Source organism: Oncorhynchus keta, unplaced genomic scaffold, assembly GCF_023373465.1.
Source record: "Oncorhynchus keta strain PuntledgeMale-10-30-2019 unplaced genomic scaffold, Oket_V2 Un_contig_17363_pilon_pilon, whole genome shotgun sequence".
Lineage (NCBI taxonomy): Eukaryota > Metazoa > Chordata > Actinopteri > Salmoniformes > Salmonidae > Oncorhynchus > Oncorhynchus keta.
This window is the reverse complement of record NW_026280406.1, coordinates 10,001-34,000: the sequence shown is the minus strand read 5'-3', so window position 1 is coordinate 34,000 and position 24,000 is coordinate 10,001. Positions and strand designations below refer to the sequence as shown.

The window sequence follows — 24,000 nt, the reverse complement described above, 5'->3', positions numbered from 1 at the left end:
CTAGAACTCACAATCCATGGCTTAGGAGGCCAGTGTCTTAGGCCACTGGGGTACTGTGTAAACAGTATGACCAATATGAACTGTTGGAAGAGGTCAAAAAAATGTATAATGGAAATGAGACATGCCCATGAAACAACACATTTTTTAAATTTTTTGTTTGCACTTAAAATCTAAAAATAAACTGTTTAGCAGAGGATGGTTTCGATCCATTGACCTCTGGGTTATGGGCTCAGCACGCTTCCACTGCGCCACTCTGCTCTCAGCCACTTAAGAAAAGACTAGAACTCACAATCCATGGCTTAGGAGGCCAGTGTCTTAGGCGACTGGGGTACTGTGTAAACAGTATGACCAATATGAACTGTTGGAAGAGGTCAAAAAAATGTATAATGGAACTGAGACATGCCCATGAAACGACACATTTTTTTATTTTTTGTTTGCACTTAAAATCTAAAAATAAACTGTTTAGAGAGGATGGTTTCGATCCATTGACCTCTGGGTTATGGGCTCAGCACGCTTACACTGCGCCACTCTGCTCTCAGCCACTTAAGACAAGACTAGAACTCACAATCCATGGCTTAGGCCACTGGGGTACTGTGTAAACAGTATGACCAATATGAACTGTTGGAAGAGGTCAAAAAAAATGTATAATGGAACTGAGACATGCCCATGAAACGACACATTTTTTAAATTTTTTGTTTGCACTTAAAATCTAAAAATAAACTGTTTAGAAGAGGATGGTTTCGATCCATTGACCTCTGGGTTATGGGCTCAGCACGCTTACACTGCGCCACTCTGCTCTCAGCCACTTAAGACAAGACTAGAACTCACAATCCATGGCTTAGGCCACTGGGGTACTGTGTAAACAGTATGACCAATACGAACTGTTGGAAGAGGTAAAAAAAATGTATAATGGAACTGAGACATGCCCATGAAACGACACGTTTTTTAAATTTTTTGTTTGCACTTAAAATCTAAAAAGAAACTTTTTAGCAGAGGATGGTTTCGATCCATCGACCTCTGGGTTATGGGCCCAGCACGCTTCCGCTGAGCCACTCTGCTCTCAGCCACTTAAGAAAAGACTAGAACTCACAATCCATGGCTTAGGAGGCCAGTGTCATATGCCACTGGGGTACTGTAAACAGTATGACCAATATGAACTGTTGGAAGAGGTCAAAAAAATGTATAATGGAACTGAGACATGACCATGAAACGACACATTTTTAAAAATTTTTGTTTGCACTTAAAATCTAAAAACTAACTGTTTAGCAGAAGATGGTTTCGATCCATCAACCTCTGGGTTATGGGCCCAGCACGCTTCCGCTGAGCCACTCTGCTCTCAGCCACTTAAGAAAAGACTAGAACTCACAATCCATGGCTTAGGAGGCCAGTGTCTGAGGCCACTGGGGTACTGTGTAAACAGTATGACCAATACGAACTGTTGGAAGAGGTCAAAAAAATGTATAATGGAACTGAGACATGCCCATGAAACGAAACATTTTTTAATTTTTTTTGTTTGCACTTAAAATCTAAAAAGAAACTGTTTAGCAGAGGATGGTTTCGATCCATCGACCTCTGGGTTATGGGCCCAGCACGCTTCCGCTGAGCCACTCTGCTCTCAGCCACTTAAGAAAAGACTAGAACTCACAATCCATGGCTTAGGAGGCCAGTGTCTTAGGCCACTGGGGTACTGTGTAAACAGTATGACCAATATGAACTGTTGGAAGAGGTCAAAAAAATGTATAATGGAACTGAGACATGCCCATGAAACGACACATTTTTTTATTTTTTTGTTTGCACTTAAAATCTAAAAATAAACTGTTTAGCAGAGGATGGTTTCGATCCATCGACCTCTGGGTTATGGGCCCAGCACGCTTCCGCTGAGCCACTCTGCTCTCAGCCACTTAAGAAAAGACTAGAACTCACAATCCATGGCTTAGGAGGCCAGTGTCTTAGGCCACTGGGGTACTGTGTAAACAGTATGACCAATATGAACTGTTGGAAGAGGTAAAAAAATGTATAATGGAACTGAGACATGCCCATGAAACGACACATTTTTTTAATTTTTTGTTTGCACTTAAAATCTAAAAATAAACTTTTTAGCAGAGGATGGTTTCGATCCATCGACCTCTGGGTTATGGGCCCAGCACGCTTCCGCTGCGCCACTCTGCTCTCAGCCACTTAAGAAAAGACTAGAACTCACAATCCATGGCTTAGGAGGCCAGTGTCTTAGGCCACTGGGGTACTGTGTAAACAGTATGACCAATATGAACTGTTGGAAGAGGTCAAAAAAATGTATAATGGAAATGAGACATGCCCATGAAACAACACATTTTTTAAATTTTTTGTTTGCACTTAAAATCTAAAAATAAACTGTTTAGCAGAGGATGGTTTCGATCCATTGACCTCTGGGTTATGGGCTCAGCACGCTTCCACTGCGCCACTCTGCTCTCAGCCACTTAAGAAAAGACTAGAACTCACAATCCATGGCTTAGGAGGCCAGTGTCTTAGGCGACTGGGGTACTGTGTAAACAGTATGACCAATATGAACTGTTGGAAGAGGTCAAAAAAATGTATAATGGAACTGAGACATGCCCATGAAACGACACATTTTTTTAATTTTTTGTTTGCACTTAAAATCTAAAAATAAACTGTTTAGAAGAGGATGGTTTCGATCCATTGACCTCTGGGTTATGGGCTCAGCACGCTTACACTGCGCCACTCTGCTCTCAGCCACTTAAGACAAGACTAGAACTCACAATCCATGGCTTAGGCCACTGGGGTACTGTGTAAACAGTATGACCAATATGAACTGTTGGAAGAGGTCAAAAAAATGTATAATGGAACTGAGACATGCCCATGAAACGACACATTTTTTAAATTTTTTGTTTGCACTTAAAATCTAAAAATAAACTGTTTAGAAGAGGATGGTTTCGATCCATTGACCTCTGGGTTATGGGCTCAGCACGCTTACACTGCGCCACTCTGCTCTCAGCCACTTAAGACAAGACTAGAACTCACAATCCATGGCTTAGGCCACTGGGGTACTGTGTAAACAGTATGACCAATACGAACTGTTGGAAGAGGTAAAAAAAATGTATAATGGAACTGAGACATGCCCATGAAACAACACGTTTTTTAAATTTTTTGTTTGCACTTAAAATCTAAAAAGAAACTTTTTAGCAGAGGATGGTTTCGATCCATCGACCTCTGGGTTATGGGCCCAACACGCTTCCGCTGAGCCACTCTGCTCTCAGCCACTTAAGAAAAGACTAGAACTCACAATCCATGGCTTAGGAGGCCAGTGTCTTAGGCCACTGGGGTACTGTGTAAACAGTATGACCAATACGAACTGTTGGAAGAGGTCAAAAAAATGTATAATGGAACTGAGACATGCCAATGAAACGACACATTTTTTTAATTTTTTGTTTGCACTTAAAATCTAAAAATAAACTGTTTAGAAGAGGATGGTTTCGATCCATTGACCTCTGGGTTATGGGCTCAGCACGCTTCCACTGCGCCACTCTGCTCTCAGCCACTTAAGACAAGACTAGAACTCACAATCCATGGCTTAGGCCACTGGGGTACTGTGTAAACAGTATGACCAATATGAACTGTTGGAAGAGGTCAAAAAAATGTATAATGGAACTGAGACATGCCCATGAAACGACACATTTAAATTTTTTGTTTGCACTTAAAATCTAAAAATAAACTGTTTAGAAGAGGATGGTTTCGATCCATTGACCTCTGGGTTATGGGCTCAGCACGCTTACACTGCGCCACTCTGCTCTCAGCCACTTAAGACAAGACTAGTACTCACAATCCATGGCTTAGGCCACTGGGGTACTGTGTAAACAGTATGACCAATACGAACTGTTGGAAGAGGTCAAAAAAATGTATAATGGAACTGAGACATGCCCATGAAACGACACATTTTTTAAATTTTTTGTTTGCACTTAAAATCTAAAAATAAACTTTTTAGCAGAGGATGGTTTCGATCCATCGACCTCTGGGTTATGGGCCCAGCACGCTTCCGCTGAGCCACTCTGCTCTCAGCCACTTAAGAAAAGACTAGAACTCACAATCCATGGCTTAGGAGGCCAGTGTCTTAGGCCACTGGGGTACTGTGTAAACAGTATGACCAATATGAACTGTTGGAAGAGGTCAAAAAAATGTATAATGGAACTGAGACATGCCCATGAAACGAAACATTTTTTAATTTTTTTGTTTGCACTTAAAATCTAAAAATAAACTGTTTAGCAGAGGATGGTTTAGATCCATCGACCTCTGGGTCTAGCACGCTTCCGCTGCGCCACTCTGCTGCCACCCACCCGAGATGGGACTTGAACCCACAATCCCTGGTTTAGAAGGCCAGTGCCTTGGCCATTAGGCCACTAGAGCACTGTTTACCTTCTGCAAACAGTACGAACTGATAGAAGCAGGAAAAACAATGTGTACTGGATAGCACTGAGAGACGCAAATGAAATTTAGCTTTCTAATTTCTGTTTGCGTTTCATTTTTAAAAACAAACTGTTTAGCACAGGATGGTTTCGATCCATTGACCTCTGGGTTATGAGCTCAGCACGCTTCCACTGCGCCACTCTGCTCTCAGCCACTTAAGAAAAGACTAGAACTCACAATCCATGGCTTAGGAGGCCAGTGTCTTAGGCGACTGGGGTACTGTGTAAACAGTATGACCAATATGAACTGTTGGAAGAGGTCAAAAAAATGTATAATGGAACTGAGACATGCCCATGAAACGACACATTTTTTTATTTTTTTGTTTGCACTTAAAATCTAAAAATAAACTGTTTAGCAGAGGATGGTTTCGATCCATCGACCTCTGGGTTATGGGCCCAGCACGCTTCCGCTGAGCCACTCTGCTCTCAGCCACTTAAGAAAAGACTAGAACTCACAATCCATGGCTTAGGAGGCCAGTGTCTTAGGCCACTGGGGTACTGTGTAAACAGTATGACCAATATGAACTGTTGGAAGAGGTAAAAAAAATGTATAATGGAACTGAGACATGCCCATGAAACGACACATTTTTTAAATTTTTTGTTTGCACTTAAAATCTAAAAATAAACTTTTTAGCAGAGGATGGTTTCGATCCATCGACCTCTGGATTATGGGCCCAGCACGCTTCCGCTGCGCCACTCTGCTCTCAGCCACTTAAGAAAAGACTAGAACTCACAATCCTTGGCTTAGGAGGCCAGTGTCTTAGGCCACTGGGGTACTGTGTAAACAGTATGACCAATATGAACTGTTGGAAGAGGTCAAAAAAAATGTATAATGGAAATGAGACATGCCCATGAAACAACACATTTTTTAAATTTTTTGTTTGCACTTAAAATCTAAAAAATAAACTGTTTAGCAGAGGATGGTTTCGATCCATTGACCTCTGGGTTATGGGCTCAGCACGCTTCCACTGCGCCACTCTGCTCTCAGCCACTTAAGAAAAGACTAGAACTCACAATCCATGGCTTAGGAGGCCAGTGTCTTAGGCGACTGGGGTACTGTGTAAACAGTATGACCAATATGAACTGTTGGAAGAGGTCAAAAAATGTATAATGGAACTGAGACATGCCCATGAAACGACACATTTTTTAAATTTTTTGTTTGCACTTAAAATCTAAAAATAAACTGTTTAGCAGAGGATGGTTTCGATCCATTGACCTCTGGGTTATGGGCTCAGCACGCTTCCACTGCGCCACTCTGCTCTCAGCCACTTAAGACAAGACTAGAACTCACAATCCATGGCTTAGGCCACTGGGGTACTGTGTAAACAGTATGACCAATACGAACTGTTGGAAGAGGTCAAAAAAATGTATAATGGAACTGAGACATGCCCATGAAACGACACATTTTTTAAATTTTTTGTTTGCACTTAAAATCTAAAAAGAAACTTTTAGCAGAGGATGGTTTCGATCCATCGACCTCTGGGTTATGGGCCCAGCACGCTTCCGCTGAGCCACTCTGCTCTCAGCCACTTAAGAAAAGACTAGAACTCACAATCCATGGCTTAGGAGGCCAGTGTCTTAGGCCACTGGGGTACTGTGTAAACAGTATGACCAATATGAACTGTTGGAAGAGGTCAAAAAAATGTATAATGGAACTGAGACATGCCCATGAAACGACACATTTTTTTAATTTTTTGTTTGCACTTAAAATCTAAAAATAAACTGTTTAGCAGAGGATGGTTTCGATCCATTGACCTCTGGGTTATGGGCTCAGCACGCTTCCACTGCGCCACTCTGCTCTCAGCCACTTAAGACAAGACTAGAACTCACAATCCATGGCTTAGGCCACTGGGGTACTGTGTAAACAGTATGACCAATACGAACTGTTGGAAGAGGTCAAAAAAATGTATAATGGAACTGAGACATGCCCATGAAACGACACATTTTTTAAATTTTTTGTTTGCACTTAAAATCTAAAAATAAACTGTTTAGAAGAGGATGGTTTCGATCCATTGACCTCTGGGTTATGGGCCAGTGCGCCACTCTGCTCTCAGCCACTTAAGACAAGACTAGAACTCACAATCCATGGCTTAGGCCACTGGGGTACTGTGTAAACAGTATGACCAATACGAACTGTTGGAAGAGGTAAAAAAAATGTATAATGGAACTGAGACATGCCCATGAAACGACACATTTTTTAAATTTTTGTTTGCACTTAAAATCTAAAAAGAAACTTTTTAGCAGAGGATGGTTTCGATCCATCGACCTCTGGGTTATGGGCCCAACACGCTTCCGCTGAGCCACTCTGCTCTCAGCCACTTAAGAAAAGACTAGAACTCACAATCCATGGCTTAGGAGGCCAGTGTCTTAGGCCACTGGGGTACTGTGTAAACAGTATGACCAATACGAACTGTTGGAAGAGGTCAAAAAAATGTATAATGGAACTGAGACATGCCCATGAAACGAAACATTTTTTAATTTTTTTGTTTGCACTTAAAATCTAAAAATAAACTGTTTAGCAGAGGATGGTTTAGATCCATCGACCTCTGGGTCTAGCACGCTTCCGCTGCGCCACTCTGCTGCCACCCACCCGAGATGGGACTTGAACCCACAATCCCTGGTTTAGAAGGCCAGTGCCTTGTCCATTAGGCCACTAGAGCACTGTTTACCTTCTGCAAACAGTACGAACTGATAGAAGCAGGAAAAACAATGTGTACTGGATAGCACTGAGAGACGCAAATGAAATTTAGCTTTCTAATTTCTGTTTGCGTTTCATTTTTAAAAACAAACTGTTTAGCACAGGATGGTTTCGATCCATTGACCTCTGGGTTATGAGCTCAGCACGCTTCCACTGCGCCACTCTGCTCTCAGCCACTTAAGAAAAGACTAGAACTCACAATCCATGGCTTAGGAGGCCAGTGTCTTAGGCGACTGGGGTACTGTGTAAACAGTATGACCAATATGAACTGTTGGAAGAGGTCAAAAAAATGTATAATGGAACTGAGACATGCCCATGAAACGACACATTTTTTTATTTTTTTGTTTGCACTTAAAATCTAAAAATAAACTGTTTAGCAGAGGATGGTTTCGATCCATCGACCTCTGGGTTATGGGCCCAGCACGCTTCCGCTGAGCCACTCTGCTCTCAGCCACTTAAGAAAAGACTAGAACTCACAATCCATGGCTTAGGAGGCCAGTGTCTTAGGCCACTGGGGTACTGTGTAAACAGTATGACCAATATGAACTGTTGGAAGAGGTAAAAAAAAATGTATAATGGAACTGAGACATGCCCATGAAACGACACATTTTTTAAATTTTTTGTTTGCACTTAAAATCTAAAAATAAACTTTTTAGCAGAGGATGGTTTCGATCCATCGACCTCTGGGTTATGGGCCCAGCACGCTTCCGCTGCGCCACTCTGCTCTCAGCCACTTAAGAAAAGACTAGAACTCACAATCCTTGGCTTAGGAGGCCAGTGTCTTAGGCCACTGGGGTACTGTGTAAACAGTATGACCAATATGAACTGTTGGAAGAGGTCAAAAAAATGTATGATGGAAATGAGACATGCCCATGAAACAACACATTTTTAAATATTTTTGTTTGCACTTAAAATCTAAAAATAAACTGTTTAGCAGAGGATGGTTTCGATCCATTGACCTCTGGGTTATGGGCTCAGCACGCTTCCACTGCGCCACTCTGCTCTCAGCCACTTAAGAAAAGACTAGAACTCACAATCCATGGCTTAGGAGGCCAGTGTCTTAGGCGACTGGGGTACTGTGTAAACAGTATGACCAATATGAACTGTTGGAAGAGGTCAAAAAATGTATAATGGAACTGAGACATGCCCATGAAACGACACATTTTTTAAATTTTTTGTTTGCACTTAAAATCTAAAAATAAACTGTTTAGCAGAGGATGGTTTCGATCCATTGACCTCTGGGTTATGGGCTCAGCACGCTTCCACTGCGCCACTCTGCTCTCAGCCACTTAAGACAAGACTAGAACTCACAATCCATGGCTTAGGCCACTGGGGTACTGTGTAAACAGTATGACCAATACGAACTGTTGGAAGAGGTAAAAAAATGTATAATGGAACTGAGACATGCCCATGAAACGACACGTTTTTTAAATTTTTTGTTTGCACTTAAAATCTAAAAATAAACTTTTTAGCAGAGGATGGTTTCGATCCATCGACCTCTGGGTTATGGGCCCAGCACGCTTCCGCTGAGCCACTCTGCTCTCAGCCACTTAAGAAAAGACTAGAACTCACAATCCATGGCTTAGGAGGCCAGTGTCTTAGGCCACTGGGGTACTGTGTAAACAGTATGACCAATACGAACTGTTGGAAGAGGTCAAAAAAATGTATAATGGAACTGAGACATGCCCATGAAACGAAACATTTTTAAATTTTTTTGTTTGCACTTAAAATCTAAAAATAAACTGTTTAGCAGAGGATGGTTTCGATCCATCGACCTCTGGGTTATGGGCCCAGCACGCTTCCGCTGAGCCACTCTGCTCTCAGCCACTTAAGAAAAGACTAGAACTCACAATCCATGGCTTAGGAGGCCAGTGTCTTAGGCCACTGGGGTACTGTGTAAACAGTATGACCAATATGAACTGTTGGAAGAGGTCAAAAAATGTATAATGGAACTGAGACATGCCCATGAAACGACACATTTTTTAAATTTTTTGTTTGCACTTAAAATCTAAAAATAAACTGTTTAGCAGAGGATGGTTTCGATCCATCGACCTCTGGGTTATGGGCCCAGCACGCTTCCGCTGAGCCACTCTGCTCTCAGCCACTTAAGAAAAGACTAGAACTCACAATCCATGGCTTAGGAGGCCAGTGTCTTAGGCCACTGGGGTACTGTGTAAACAGTATGACCAATACGAACTGTTGGAAGAGGTCAAAAAATGTATAATGGAACTGAGACATGCCCATGAAACGACACATTTTTTAAATTTTTTGTTTGCACTTAAAATCTAAAAAGTAAACTGTTTAGCAGAGGATGGTTTCGATCCATCGACCTCTGGGTTATGGGCCAAGCACGCTGCTGCGCCACTCTGCTCCACCCACCCCAGATGGGACTTGAACCCACAATCCTGGCTTAGGAGGCCAGTGCCTTATCCATTACGCCACTGGGGCACTGTTTACCTTCTGCAAACAGTACGAACTGATAGAAGCAGGAAAAACAATGTGTACTGGATAGCACTGAGAGACGCAAATGAAATTTAGCTTTCTCATTTCTGTTTGCGTTTCATTTTTAAAAATAAACTGTTTAGCAGAGGATGGTTTCGATCCATCGACCTCTGGGTTATGGGCCCAGCACGCTTCCGCTGAGCCACTCTGCTCTCAGCCACTTAAGAAAAGACTAGAACTCACAATCCATGGCTTAGGAGGCCAGTGTCTTAGGCCACTGGGGTACTGTGTAAACAGTATGACCAATACGAACTGTTGGAAGAGGTCAAAAAATGTATAATGGAACTGAGACATGCCCATGAAACGAAACATTTTTAAATTTTTTGTTTGCACTTAAAATCTAAAAAGAAACTGTTTAGCAGAGGATGGTTTCGATCCATCGACCTCTGGGTTATGGGCCCAGCACGCTTCCGCTGAGCCACTCTGCTCTCAGCCACTTAAGAAAAGACTAGAACTCACAATCCATGGCTTAGGAGGCCAGTGTCTTAGGCCACTGGGGTACTGTGTAAACAGTATGACCAATACGAACTGTTGGAAGAGGTCAAAAAAAAAATGTATAATGGAACTGAGACATGCCCATGAAACGAAACATTTTTTAAATTTTTTGTTTGCACTTAAAATCTAAAAAGAAACTGTTTAGCAGAGGATGGTTTCGATCCATCGACCTCTGGGTTATGGGCCCAGCACGCTTCCGCTGAGCCACTCTGCTCTCAGCCACTTAAGAAAAGACTAGAACTCACAATCCATGGCTTAGGAGGCCAGTGTCTTAGGCCACTGGGGTACTGTGTAAACAGTATGACCAATACGAACTGTTGGAAGAGGTCAAAAAATGTATAATGGAACTGAGACATGCCCATGAAACGACACATTTTTTAAATTTTTTGTTTGCAATTAAAATCTAAAAAGTAAACTGTTTAGCAGAGGATGGTTTCGATCCATCGACCTCTGGGTTATGGGCCCAGCACGCTTCCGCTGCGCCACTCTGCTTCCACCCACCCCAGATGGGACTTGAACCCACAATCCCTGGCTTAGGAGGCCAGTGCCTTATCCATTACGCCACTGGGGCACTGTTTACCTTCTGCAAACAGTACGAACTGATAGAAGCAGGAAAAACAATGTGTACTGGATAGCACTGAGAGACGCAAATGAAATTTAGCTTTCTCATTTCTGTTTGCGTTTCATTTTTAAAAACAAACTGTTTAGCAGAGGATGGTTTCGATCCATCGACCTCTGGGTTATGGGCCCAGCACGCTTCCACTGCGCCACTCTGCTCTCAGCCACTTAAGAAAAGACTAGAACTCACAATCCATGGCTTAGGAGGCCAGTGTCTGAGGCCACTGGGGTACTGTGTAAACAGTATGACCAATACGAACTGTTGGAAGAGGTCAAAAAAAATGTATAATGGAACTGAGACATGCCCATGAAACGAAACATTTTAATTTTTTTGTTTGCACTTAAAATCTAAAAATAAACTGTTTAGCAGAGGATGGTTTCGATCCATCGACCTCTGGGTTATGGGCCCAGCACGCTTCCGCTGCGCCACTCTGCTCTCAGCCACTTAAGAAAAGACTAGAACTCACAATCCATGGCTTAGGAGGCCAGTGTCTTAGGCCACTGGGGTACTGTGTAAACAGTATGACCAATATGAACTGTTGGAAGAGGTCAAAAAATGTATAATGGAAATGAGACATGCCCATGAAACAACACATTTTTTTAAATTTTTTGTTTGCACTTAAAATCTAAAAATAAACTGTTTAGCAGAGGATGGTTTCGATCCATTGACCTCTGGGTTATGGGCTCAGCACGCTTCCACTGCGCCACTCTGCTCTCAGCCACTTAAGAAAAGACTAGAACTCACAATCCATGGCTTAGGAGGCCAGTGTCTGAGGCCACTGGGGTACTGTGTAAACAGTATGACCAATATGAACTGTTGGAAGAGGTCAAAAAAAAATGTATAATGGAACTGAGACATGCCCATGAAACGACACATTTTTTAATTTTTTGTTTGCACTTAAAATCTAAAAATAAACTGTTTAGCAGAGGATGGTTTCGATCCATTGACCTCTGGGTTATGGGCTCAGCACGCTTCACTGCGCCACTCTGCTCTCAGCCACTTAAGACAAGACTAGAACTCACAATCCATGGCTTAGGCCAGTGTCTGGGGTACTGTGTAAACAGTATGACCAATATGAACTGTTGGAAGAGGTCAAAAAAATGTATAATGGAACTGAGACATGCCCATGAAACGACACATTTTTTTAAATTTTTTGTTTGCACTTAAAATCTAAAAATAAACTGTTTAGAAGAGGATGGTTTCGATCCATTGACCTCTGGGTTATGGGCTCAGCACGCTTGCACTGCGCCACTCTGCTCTCAGCCACTTAAGACAAGACTAGAACTCACAATCCATGGCTTAGGCCACTGGGGTACTGTGTAAACAGTATGACCAATACGAACTGTTGGAAGAGGTCAAAAAAATGTATAATGGAACTGAGACATGCCCATGAAACGACACATTTTTTTATTTTTTTGTTTGCACTTAAAATCTAAAAATAAACTGTTTAGCAGAGGATGGTTTCGATCCATCGACCTCTGGGTTATGGGCCCAGCACGCTTCCGCTGAGCCACTCTGCTCTCAGCCACTTAAGAAAAGACTAGAACTCACAATCCATGGCTTAGGAGGCCAGTGTCTTAGGCCACTGGGGTACTGTGTAAACAGTATGACCAATATGAACTGTTGGAAGAGGTCAAAAAAAATGTATAATGGAACTGAGACATGCCCATGAAACGACACATTTTTTAAATTTTTTGTTTGCACTTAAAATCTAAAAATAAACTTTTTAGCAGAGGATGGTTTCGATCCATCGACCTCTGGGTTATGGGCCCAGCACGCTTCCGCTGCGCCACTCTGCTCTCAGCCACTTAAGAAAAGACTAGAACTCACAATCCATGGCTTAGGAGGCCAGTGTCTTAGGCCACTGGGGTACTGTGTAAACAGTATGACCAATATGAACTGTTGGAAGAGGTCAAAAAAATGTATAATGGAAATGAGACATGCCCATGAAACAACACATTTTTTAAATTTTTTGTTTGCACTTAAAATCTAAAAATAAACTGTTTAGAAGAGGATGGTTTCGATCCATTGACCTCTGGGTTATGGGCTCAGCACGCTTACACTGCGCCACTCTGCTCTCAGCCACTTAAGACAAGACTAGAAGTCACAATCCATGGCTTAGGCCACTGGGGTACTGTGTAAACAGTATGACCAATATGAACTGTTGGAAGAGGTCAAAAAAAATGTATAATGGAACTGAGACATGCCCATGAAACGACACATTTTTTAATTTTTTTGTTTGCACTTAAAATCTAAAAATAAACTGTTTAGAAGAGGATGGTTTCGATCCATTGACCTCTGGGTTATGGGCTCAGCACGCTTGCACTGCGCCACTCTGCTCTCAGCCACTTAAGACAAGACTAGAACTCACAATCCATGGCTTAGGCCACTGGGGTACTGTGTAAACAGTATGACCAATACGAACTGTTGGAAGAGGTAAAAAAAATGTATAATGGAACTGAGACATGCCCATGAAACGACACGTTTTTTAAATTTTTTGTTTGCACTTAAAATCTAAAAAGAAACTTTTTAGCAGAGGATGGTTTCGATCCATCGACCTCTGGGTTATGGGCCCAGCACGCTTCCGCTGAGCCACTCTGCTCTCAGCCACTTAAGAAAAGACTAGAACTCACAATCCATGGCTTAGGAGGCCAGTGTCTTAGGCCACTGGGGTACTGTGTAAACAGTATGACCAATACGAACTGTTGGAAGAGGTCAAAAAAATGTATAATGGAACTGAGACATGCCCATGAAACGACACATTTTTTTAATTTTTTGTTTGCACTTAAAATCTAAAAATAAACTGTTTAGAAGAGGATGGTTTCGATCCATTGACCTCTGGGTTATGGGCTCAGCACGCTTACACTGCGCCACTCTGCTCTCAGCCACTTAAGACAAGACTAGAACTCACAATCCATGGCTTAGGCCACTGGGGTACTGTGTAAACAGTATGACCAATATGAACTGTTGGAAGAGGTCAAAAAAATGTATAATGGAACTGAGACATGCCCATGAAACCACATTTTTTAAATTTTTTGTTTGCACTTAAAATCTAAAAATAAACTGTTTAGAAGAGGATGGTTTCGATCCATTGACCTCTGGGTTATGGGCTCAGCACGCTTAGCGCCACTCTGCTCTCAGCCACTTAAGACAAGACTAGAACTCACAATCCATGGCTTAGGCCACTGGGGTACTGTGTAAACAGTATGACCAATACGAACTGTTGGAAGAGGTAAAAAAAATGTATAATGGAACTGAGACATGCCCATGAAACGACACGTTTTTTAAATTTTTTGTTTGCACTTAAAATCTAAAAAGAAACTTTTTAGCAGAGGATGGTTTCGATCCATCGACCTCTGGGTTATGGGCCCAGCACGCTTCCGCTGAGCCACTCTGCTCTCAGCCACTTAAGAAAAGACTAGAACTCACAATCCATGGCTTAGGAGGCCAGTGTCTTAGGCCACTGGGGTACTGTGTAAACAGTATGACCAATACGAACTGTTGGAAGAGGTCAAAAAATGTATAATGGAACTGAGACATGCCCATGAAACGAAACATTTTTAAATTTTTTGTTTGCACTTAAAATCTAAAAATAAACTGTTTAGCAGAGGATGGTTTAGATCCATCGACCTCTGGGTTATGGGCTAGCACGCTTCCGCTGCGCCACTCTGCTGCCACCCACCCGAGATGGGACTTGAACCCACAATCCCTGGTTTAGAAGGCCAGTGCCTTGTCCATTAGGCCACTGGGCACTGTTTACCTTCTGCAAACAGTACGAACTGATAGAAGCAGGAAAAACAATGTGTACTGGATAGCACTGAGAGACGCAAATGAAATTTAGCTTTCTAATTTCTGTTTGCGTTTCATTTTAAAAACAAACTGTTTAGCAGAGGATGGTTTCGATCCATTGACCTCTGGGTTATGGGCTCAGCACGCTTCCGCTGAGCCACTCTGCTCTCAGCCACTTAAGAAAAGACTAGAACTCACAATCCATGGCTTAGGAGGCCAGTGTCTTAGGCCACTGGGGTACTGTGTAAACAGTATGACCAATATGAACTGTTGGAAGAGGTCAAAAAATGTATAATGGAACTGAGACATGCCCATGAAACGAAACATTTTTTTAATTTTTTGTTTGCACTTAAAATCTAAAAATAAACTGTTTAGCAGAGGATGGTTTCGATCCATCGACCTCTGGGTTATGGGCCCAGCACGCTTCCGCTGAGCCACTCTGCTCTCAGCCACTTAAGAAAAGACTAGAACTCACAATCCATGGCTTAGGAGGCCAGTGTCTTAGGCCACTGGGGTACTGTGTAAACAGTATGACCAATACGAACTGTTGGAAGAGGTCAAAAAAATGTATAATGGAAATGAGACATGCCCATGAAACAACACATTTTTTAATTTTTTTGCTTGCACTTAAAATCTAAAAAGAAACTGTTTAGCAGAGGATGGTTTCGATCCATCGAACTCTGGGTTTTGGGCCCAGCACGCTTCCGCTGCTCCACTCTGCTTCCACCCACCCCAGATGGGACTTGAACCCACAATCCCTGGCTTAGGAGGCCAGTGCTTTATCCATTAGGCCACTGGGGCACTGTTTACCTTCTGGAAACAGTACGAACTGATAGAAGCAGGAAAAACAATGTGTACTGGATAGCACTGAGAGACGCAAATGAAATTTAGCTTTCTCATTTCTGTTTGCGTTTCATTTTTAAAAACAAACTGTTTAGCAGAAGATGGTTTCGATCCATCGACCTCTGGGTTATGGGCCCAGCACGCTTCCACTGCGCCACTCTGCTCTCAGCCACTTAAGAAAAGACTAGAACTCACAATCCATGGCTTAGGAGGCCAGTGTCTGAGGCCACTGGGGTACTGTGTAAACAGTATGACCAATACGAACTGTTGGAAGAGGTCAAAAAATGTATAATGGAACTGAGACATGCCCATGAAACAAAACATTTTTTAATTTTTTTGTTTGCACTTAAAATCTAAAAAGAAACTGTTTAGCAGAGGATGGTTTCGATCCATCGACCTCTGGGTTATGGGCCCAGCACGCTTCCACTGCGCCACTCTGCTCTCAGCCACTTAAGACAAGACTAGAACTCACAATCCATGACTTAGGAGGCCAGTGTCTTCGGCCACTGGGGTACTGTGTAAACAGTATGACCAATACGAACTGTTGGAAGAGGTAAAAAAAATGTATAATGGAACTGAGACATGCCCATGAAACGACACGTTTTTTTAAATTTTTTGTTTGCACTTAAAATCTAAAAAGAAACTTTTTAGCAGAGGATGGTTTCGATCCATCGACCTCTGGGTTATGGGCCCATCACGCTTCCGCTGAGCCACTCTGCTCTCAGCCACTTAAGAAAAGACTAGAACTCACAATCCATGGCTTAGGAGGCCAGTGTCTGAGGCCACTGGGGTACTGTGTAAACAGTATGACCAATACGAACTGTTGGAAGAGGTCAAAAAAATGTATAATGGAAATGAGACATGCCCATGAAACAACACATTTTTTAATTTTTTTGCTTGCACTTAAAATCTAAAAAGAAACTGTTTAGCAGAGGATGGTTTCGATCCATCGAACTCTGGGTTTTGGGCCCAGCACGCTTCCGCTGCTCCACTCTGCTTCCACCCACCCCAGATGGGACTTGAACCCACAATCCCTGGCTTAGGAGGCCAGTGCTTTATCCATTAGGCCACTGGGGCACTGTTTACCTTCTGCAAACAGTACGAACTGATAGAAGCAGGAAAAACAATGTGTACTGGATAGCACTGAGAGACGCAAATGAAATTTAGCTTTCTCATTTCTGTTTGCGTTTCATTTTTAAAAACAAACTGTTTAGCAGAAGATGGTTTCGATCCATCGACCTCTGGGTTATGGGCCCAGCACGCTTCCACTGCGCCACTCTGCTCTCAGCCACTTAAGAAAAGACTAGAACTCACAATCCATGGCTTAGGAGGCCAGTGTCTGAGGCCACTGGGGTACTGTGTAAACAGTATGACCAATACGAACTGTTGGAAGAGGTCAAAAAAATGTATAATGGAACTGAGACATGCCCATGAAACGAAACATTTTTTAATTTTTTTGTTTGCACTTAAAATCTAAAAAGAAACTGTTTAGCAGAGGATGGTTTCGATCCATCGACCTCTGGGTTATGGGCCCAGCACGCTTCCACTGCGCCACTCTGCTCTCAGCCACTTAAGAAAAGACTAGAACTCACAATCCATGGCTTAGGAGGCCAGTGTCTTCGGCCACTGGGGTACTGTGTAAACAGTATGACCAATACGAACTGTTGGAAGAGGTAAAAAAAATGTATAATGGAACTGAGACATGCCCATGAAACGACACGTTTTTTAAATTTTTTGTTTGCACTTAAAATCTAAAAAGAAACTTTTTAGCAGAGGATGGTTTCGATCCATCGACCTCTGGGTTATGGGCCCATCACGCTTCCGCTGAGCCACTCTGCTCTCAGCCACTTAAGAAAAGACTAGAACTCACAATCCATGGCTTAGGAGGCCAGTGTCTGAGGCCACTGGGGTACTGTGTAAACAGTATGACCAATACGAACTGTTGGAAGAGGTCAAAAAAATGTATAATGGAACTGAGACATGCCCATGAAACGAAACATTTTTTAATTTTTTTGTTTGCACTTAAAATCTAAAAAGAAACTGTTTAGCAGAGGATGGTTTCGATCCATCGACCTCTGGGTTATGGGCACAGCACGCTTCCACTGCGCCACCCTGCTCTCAGCCACTTAAGAAAAGACTAGAACTCACAATCCATGGCTTAGGAGGCCAGTGTCTTATGCCACTGGGGTACTGTGTAAACAGTATGACCAATACGAACTGTTGGAAGAGGTAAAAAAAATGTATAATGGAACTGAGACATGCCCATGAAACGACACGTTTTTTAAATTTTTTGTTTGCACTTAAAATCTAAAAATAAACTTTTTAGCAGAGGATGGTTTCGATCCATCGACCTCTGGGTTATGGGCCCAGCACGCCTTCCGCTGCGCCACTCTGCTCTCAGCCACTTAAGAAAAGACTAGAACTCACAATCCATGGCTTAGGAGGCCAGTGTCTGAGGCCACTGGGGTACTGTGTAAACAGTATGACCAATACGAACTGTTGGAAGAGGTCAAAAAAATGTATAATGGAACTGAGACATGCCCATGAAACGAAACATTTTTTAATTTTTTTGTTTGCACTTAAAATCTAAAAATAAACTGTTTAGCAGAGGATGGTTTCGATCCATTGACCTCTGGGTTATGGGCTCAGCACGCTTCCACTGCGCCACTCTGCTCTCAGCCAATTAAGACAAGACTAGAACTCACAATCCATCCATGCTTAGGCCACTGGGGTACTGTGTAAACAGTATGACCAATATGAACTGTTGGAAGAGGTCAAAAAAATGTATAATGGAACTGAGACATGCCCATGAAACACACATTTTTTAAATTTTTTGTTTGCACTTAAAATCTAAAAATAAACTGTTTAGAAGAGGATGGTTTCTCCATTGACCTCTGGGTTATGGGCTCAGGCCACTGCGCCACTCTGCTCTCAGCCACTTAAGACAAGACTAGAACTCACAATCCATGGCTTAGGCCACTGGGGTACTGTACTGTGTAAACAGTATGACCAATACGAACTGTTGGAAGAGGTCAAAAAATGTATAATGGAACTGAGACATGCCCATGAAACGACACATTTTTTTATTTTTTGTTTGCACTTAAAATCTAAAAATAAACTGTTTAGCAGAGGATGGTTTCGATCCATCGACCTCTGGGTTATGGGCCCAGCACGCTTCCGCTGAGCCACTCTGCTCTCAGCCACTTAAGAAAAGACTAGAACTCACAATCCATGGCTTAGGAGGCCAGTGTCTTAGGCCACTGGGGTACTGTGTAAACAGTATGACCAATACGAACTGTTGGAAGAGGTCAAAAAATGTATAATGGAACTGAGACATGCCCATGAAACGACACATTTTTTAAATTTTTTGTTTGCACTTAAAATCTAAAAATAAACTTTTTAGCAGAGGATGGTTTCGATCCATCGACCTCTGGGTTATGGGCCCAGCACGCTTCCGCTGCGCCACTCTGCTCTCAGCCACTTAAGAAAAGACTAGAACTCACAATCCATGGCTTAGGAGGCCAGTGTCTTAGGCCACTGGGGTACTGTGTAAACAGTATGACCAATATGAACTGTTGGAAGAGGTCAAAAAATGTATAATGGAAATGAGACATGCCCATGAAACAACACATTTTTTAATTTTTTTGTTTGCACTTAAAATCTAAAAATAAACTGTTTAGCAGAGGATGGTTTCGATCCATCGACCTCTGGGTTATGGGCCCAGCACGCTTCACTGTGCCACTCTGCTCTCAGCCACTTAAGACAAGACTAGAACTCACAATCCATGGCTTAGGCCACTGGGGTACTGTGTAAACAGTATGACCAATATGAACTGTTGGAAGAGGTCAAAAAAATGTATAATGGAACTGAGACATGCCCATGAAACGACACATTTTTTAAATTTTTTGTTTGCACTTAAAATCTAAAAATAAACTGTTTAGAAGAGGATGGTTTCAATCCATTGACCTCTGGGTTATGGGCCAGCACGCTTACTGCGCCACTCTGCTCTCAGCCACTTAAGACAAGACTAGAACTCACAATCCATGGCTTAGGAGGCCAGTGTCTTAGGCCACTGGGGTACTGTGTAAACAGTATGACCAATACGAACTGTTGGAAGAGGTAAAAAAATGTATAATGGAACTGAGACATGCCCATGAAACGACACGTTTTTTAAATTTTTTGTTTGCACTTAAAATCTAAAAAGAAACTGTTTAGCAGAGGATGGTTTTCGATCCATCGACCTCTGGGTTATGGGCCCAGCACGCTTCCGCTGAGCCACTCTGCTCTCAGCCACTTAAGAAAAGACTAGAACTCACAATCCATGGCTTAGGAGGCCAGTGTCTTAGGCCACTGGGGTACTGTGTAAACAGTATGACCAATACGAACTGTTGGAAGAGGTCAAAAAATGTATAATGGAACTGAGACATGCCCATGAAACGACACATTTTTTATTTTTTATTGTTTGCACTTAAAATCTAAAAAGAAACTGTTTAGCAGAGGATGGTTTCGATCCATCGACCTCTGGGTTATGGGCCCAGCACGCTTCCACTGCGCCACTCTGCTCTCAGCCACTTAAGAAAAGACTAGAACTCACAATCCATGGCTTAGGCCACTGGGGTACTGTGTAAACAGTATGACCAATATGAACTGTTGGAAGAGGTCAAAAAAATGTATAATGGAACTGAGACATGCCCATGAAACGACACATTTTTTAAATTTTTTGTTTGCACTTAAAATCTAAAAATAAACTTTTTAGCAGAGGATGGTTTCGATCCATTGACCTCTGGGTTATGGGCTCAGCACGCTTAGCGCCACTCTGCTCTCAGCCACTTAAGACAAGACTAGAACTCACAATCCATGGCTTAGGCCACTGGGGTACTGTGTAAACAGTATGACCAATACGAACTGTTGGAAGAGGTAAAAAAATGTATAATGGAACTGAGACATGCCCATGAAACGACACATTTTTTTAAATTTTTTGTTTGCACTTAAAATCTAAAAAGAAACTTTTAGCAGAGGATGGTTTCGATCCATCGACCTCTGGGTTATGGGCCCAGCACGCTTCCGCTGAGCCACTCTGCTCTCAGCCACTTAAGAAAAGACTAGAACTCACAATCCATGGCTTAGGAGGCCAGTGTCTTAGGCCACTGGGGTACTGTGTAAACAGTATGACCAATACGAACTGTTGGAAGAGGTCAAAAAATGTATAATGGAACTGAGACATGCCCCATGAAACGAAACATTTTTTAATTTTTTTGTTTGCACTTAAAATCTAAAAATAAACTGTTTAGCAGAGGATGGTTTAGATCCATCGACCTCTGGGTTATGGGCTAGCACGCTTCCGCTGCGCCACTCTGCTTCCACCCACCCCAGATGGGACTTGAACCCACAATCCCTGGTTTAGAAGGCCAGTGCCTTGTCCATTAGGCCACTGGGGCACTGTTTACCTTCTGCAAACAGTACGAACTGATAGAAGCAGGAAAAACAATGTGTACTGGATAGCACTGAGAGACGCAAATGAAATTTAGCTTTCTCATTTCTGTTTGCGTTTCATTTTTAAAAACAAACTGTTTAGCAGAGGATGGTTTCGATCCATCGACCTCTTGGTTATGGGCCCAGCACGCTTCCGCTGAGCCACTCTGCTCTCAGCCACTTAAGAAAAGACTAGAACTCACAATCCATGGCTTAGGAGGCCAGTGTCTTAGGCCACTGGGGTACTGTGTAAACAGTATGACCAATATGAACTGTTGGAAGAGGTCAAAAAAATGTATAATGGAAGGATGGTTTCGATCCATCGACCTCTGGGTTATGGGCCCAGCACGCTTCCGCTGAGCCACTCTGCTCTCAGCCACTTAAGAAAAGACTAGAACTCACAATCCATGGCTTAGGAGGCCAGTGTCTTAGGCCACTGGGGTACTGTGTAAACAGTATGACCAATATGAACTGTTGGAAGAGGTCAAAACAATTTATAATGGAAATGAGACATGCCCATGAAACAACACATTTCTTAATTTTTTTGTTTGCACTTAAAATCTAAAAATAAACTGTTTAGCAGAGGATGGTTTCGATCCATCGAACTCTGGGTTATGGGCCCAGCACGCTTCCGCTGCTCCACTCTGCTTCCACCCACCCCAGATGGGACTTGAACCCACAATCCCTGGCTTAGGAGGCCAGTGCTTTATCCATTAGGCCACTGGGGCACTGTTTACCTTCTGCAAACAGTACGAACTGATAGAAGCAGGAAAAACAATGTGTACTGGATAGCACTGAGAGACGCAAATGAAATTTAGCTTTCTCATTTCTGTTTGCGTTTCATTTTTAAAAACAAACTGTTTAGCAGAAGATGGTTTCGATCCATCGACCTCTGGGTTATGGGCCCAGCACGCTTCCACTGCGCCACTCTGCTCTCAGCCACTTAAGAAAAGACTAGAACTCACAATCCATGGCTTAGGAGGCCAGTGTCTGAGGCCACTGGGGTACTGTGTAAACAGTATGACCAATACGAACTGTTGGAAGAGGTCAAAAAATGTATAATGGAACTGAGACATGCCCATGAAACGAAACATTTTTTAATTTTTTGTTTGCACTTAAAATCTAAAAATAAACTGTTTAGCAGAGGATGGTTTCGATCCATCGACCTCTGGGTTATGGGCAGCACGCTTCCACTGCGCCACTCTGCTCTCAGCCACTTAAGAAAAGACTAGAACTCACAATCCATGGCTTAGGAGGCCAGTGTCTTAGGCCACTGGGGTACTGTGTAAACAGTATGACCAATACGAACTGTTGGAAGAGGTCAAAAAAATGTATAATGGAACTGAGACATGCCCATGAAACGACACATTTTTAAAATTTTTTGTTTGCACTTAAAATCTAAAAAGAAACTTTTTAGCAGAGGATGGTTTCGATCCATCGACCTCTGGGTTATGGGCCCAGCACGCTTCCGCTGAGCCACTCTGCTCTCAGCCACTTAAGAAAAGACTAGAACTCACAATCCATGGCTTAGGAGGCCAGTGTCTGAGGCCACTGGGGTACTGTGTAAACAGTATGACCAATACGAACTGTTGGAAGAGGTCAAAAAAATGTATAATGGAACTGAGACATGCCCATGAAACGAAACATTTTTTAAATTTTTTGTTTGCACTTAAAATCTAAAATCTAGAAACTGTTTAGCAGAGGATGGTTTCGATCCATCGACCTCTGGGTTATGGGCCCAGCACGCTTCCACTGCGCCACTCTGCTCTCAGCCACTTAAGAAAAGACTAGAACTCACAATCCATGGCTTAGGAGGCCAGTGTCTTCACTGGGGTACTGTGTAAACAGTATGACCAATACGAACTGTTGGAAGAGGTAAAAAAATGTATAATGGAACTGAGACATGCCCATGAAACGACACGTTTTTTTTTTTTGTTTGCACTTAAAATCTAAAAAAAACTTTTTAGCAGAGGATGGTTTCGATCCATCGACCTCTGGGTTATGGGCCCATCACGCTTCCGCTGAGCCACTCTGCTCTCAGCCACTTAAGAAAAGACTAGAACTCACAATCCATGGCTTAGGAGGCCAGTGTCTGAGGCCACTGGGGTACTGTGTAAACAGTATGACCAATACGAACTGTTGGAAGAGGTCAAAAAAATGTATAATGGAACTGAGACATGCCCATGAAACGAAACATTTTTTAATTTTTTTGTTTGCACTTAAAATCTAAAAAGAAACTGTTTAGCAGAGGATGGTTTCGATCCATCGACCTCTGGGTTATGGGCACAGCACGCTTCCACTGCGCCACTCTGCTCTCAGCCACTTAAGAAAAGACTAGAACTCACAATCCATGGCTTAGGAGGCCAGTGTCTTCGGCCACTGGGGTACTGTGTAAACAGTATGACCAATACGAACTGTTGGAAGAGGTAAAAAAAATGTATAATGGAACTGAGACATGCCCATGAAACGACACGTTTTTTAAATTTTTTGTTTGCACTTAAAATCTAAAAATAAACTTTTTAGCAGAGGATGGTTTCGATCCATCGACCTCTGGGTTATGGGCCCAGCACGCTTCCGCTGCGCCACTCTGCTCTCAGCCACTTAAGAAAAGACTAGAACTCACAATCCATGGCTTAGGAGGCCAGTGTCTGAGGCCACTGGGGTACTGTGTAAACACATGACCAATACGAACTGTTGGAAGAGGTCAAAAAAATGTATAATGGAACTGAGACATGCCCATGAAACGAAACATTTTTTAATTTTTTTGTTTGCACTTAAAATCTAAAAAGAAACTGTTTAGCAGAGGATGGTTTCGATCCATCGACCTCTGGGTTATGGGCCCAGCACGCTTCCGCTGCTCCACTCTGCTTCCACCCACCCCAGATGGGACTTGAACCCACAATCCCTGGCTTAGGAGGCCAGTGCTTTATCCATTAGGCCACTGGGGCACTGTTTACCTTCTGCAAACAGTACGAACTGATAGAAGCAGGAAAAACAATGTGTACTGGATAGCACTGAGAGACGCAAATGAAATTTAGCTTTCTCATTTCTGTTTGCGTTTCATTTTTAAAAACAAACTGTTTAGCAGAAGATGGTTTCGATCCATCGACCTCTGGGTTATGGGC

At 42.6% G+C, this 24,000-nt stretch overlaps 5 non-coding genes across 5 annotated transcripts; all 5 read right to left on the bottom strand.

The window, feature by feature from the left end:
- Window positions 1–15,288: 15,288 nt before the first annotated feature.
- trnar-ccu (transfer RNA arginine (anticodon CCU)) lies at window positions 15,289–15,361 on the bottom strand. Its single transcript has one exon. It is a non-coding gene; the product is annotated as a tRNA-Arg (tRNA).
- Window positions 15,362–16,407: 1,046 nt separating this feature from the next.
- trnar-ccu (transfer RNA arginine (anticodon CCU)) lies at window positions 16,408–16,480 on the bottom strand. Its single transcript has one exon. It is a non-coding gene; the product is annotated as a tRNA-Arg (tRNA).
- A 4,288-nt stretch (window positions 16,481–20,768) lies between these two features.
- On the bottom strand, window positions 20,769–20,841 carry trnar-ucu (transfer RNA arginine (anticodon UCU)). Its single transcript has one exon. It is a non-coding gene; the product is annotated as a tRNA-Arg (tRNA).
- Window positions 20,842–21,530: 689 nt separating this feature from the next.
- trnar-ccu (transfer RNA arginine (anticodon CCU)) lies at window positions 21,531–21,603 on the bottom strand. The gene has a single exon. It is a non-coding gene; the product is annotated as a tRNA-Arg (tRNA).
- Window positions 21,604–23,750: 2,147 nt separating this feature from the next.
- trnar-ccu (transfer RNA arginine (anticodon CCU)) lies at window positions 23,751–23,823 on the bottom strand. The gene has a single exon. It is a non-coding gene; the product is annotated as a tRNA-Arg (tRNA).
- Between the last annotated feature and the right edge of the window lie 177 nt (window positions 23,824–24,000).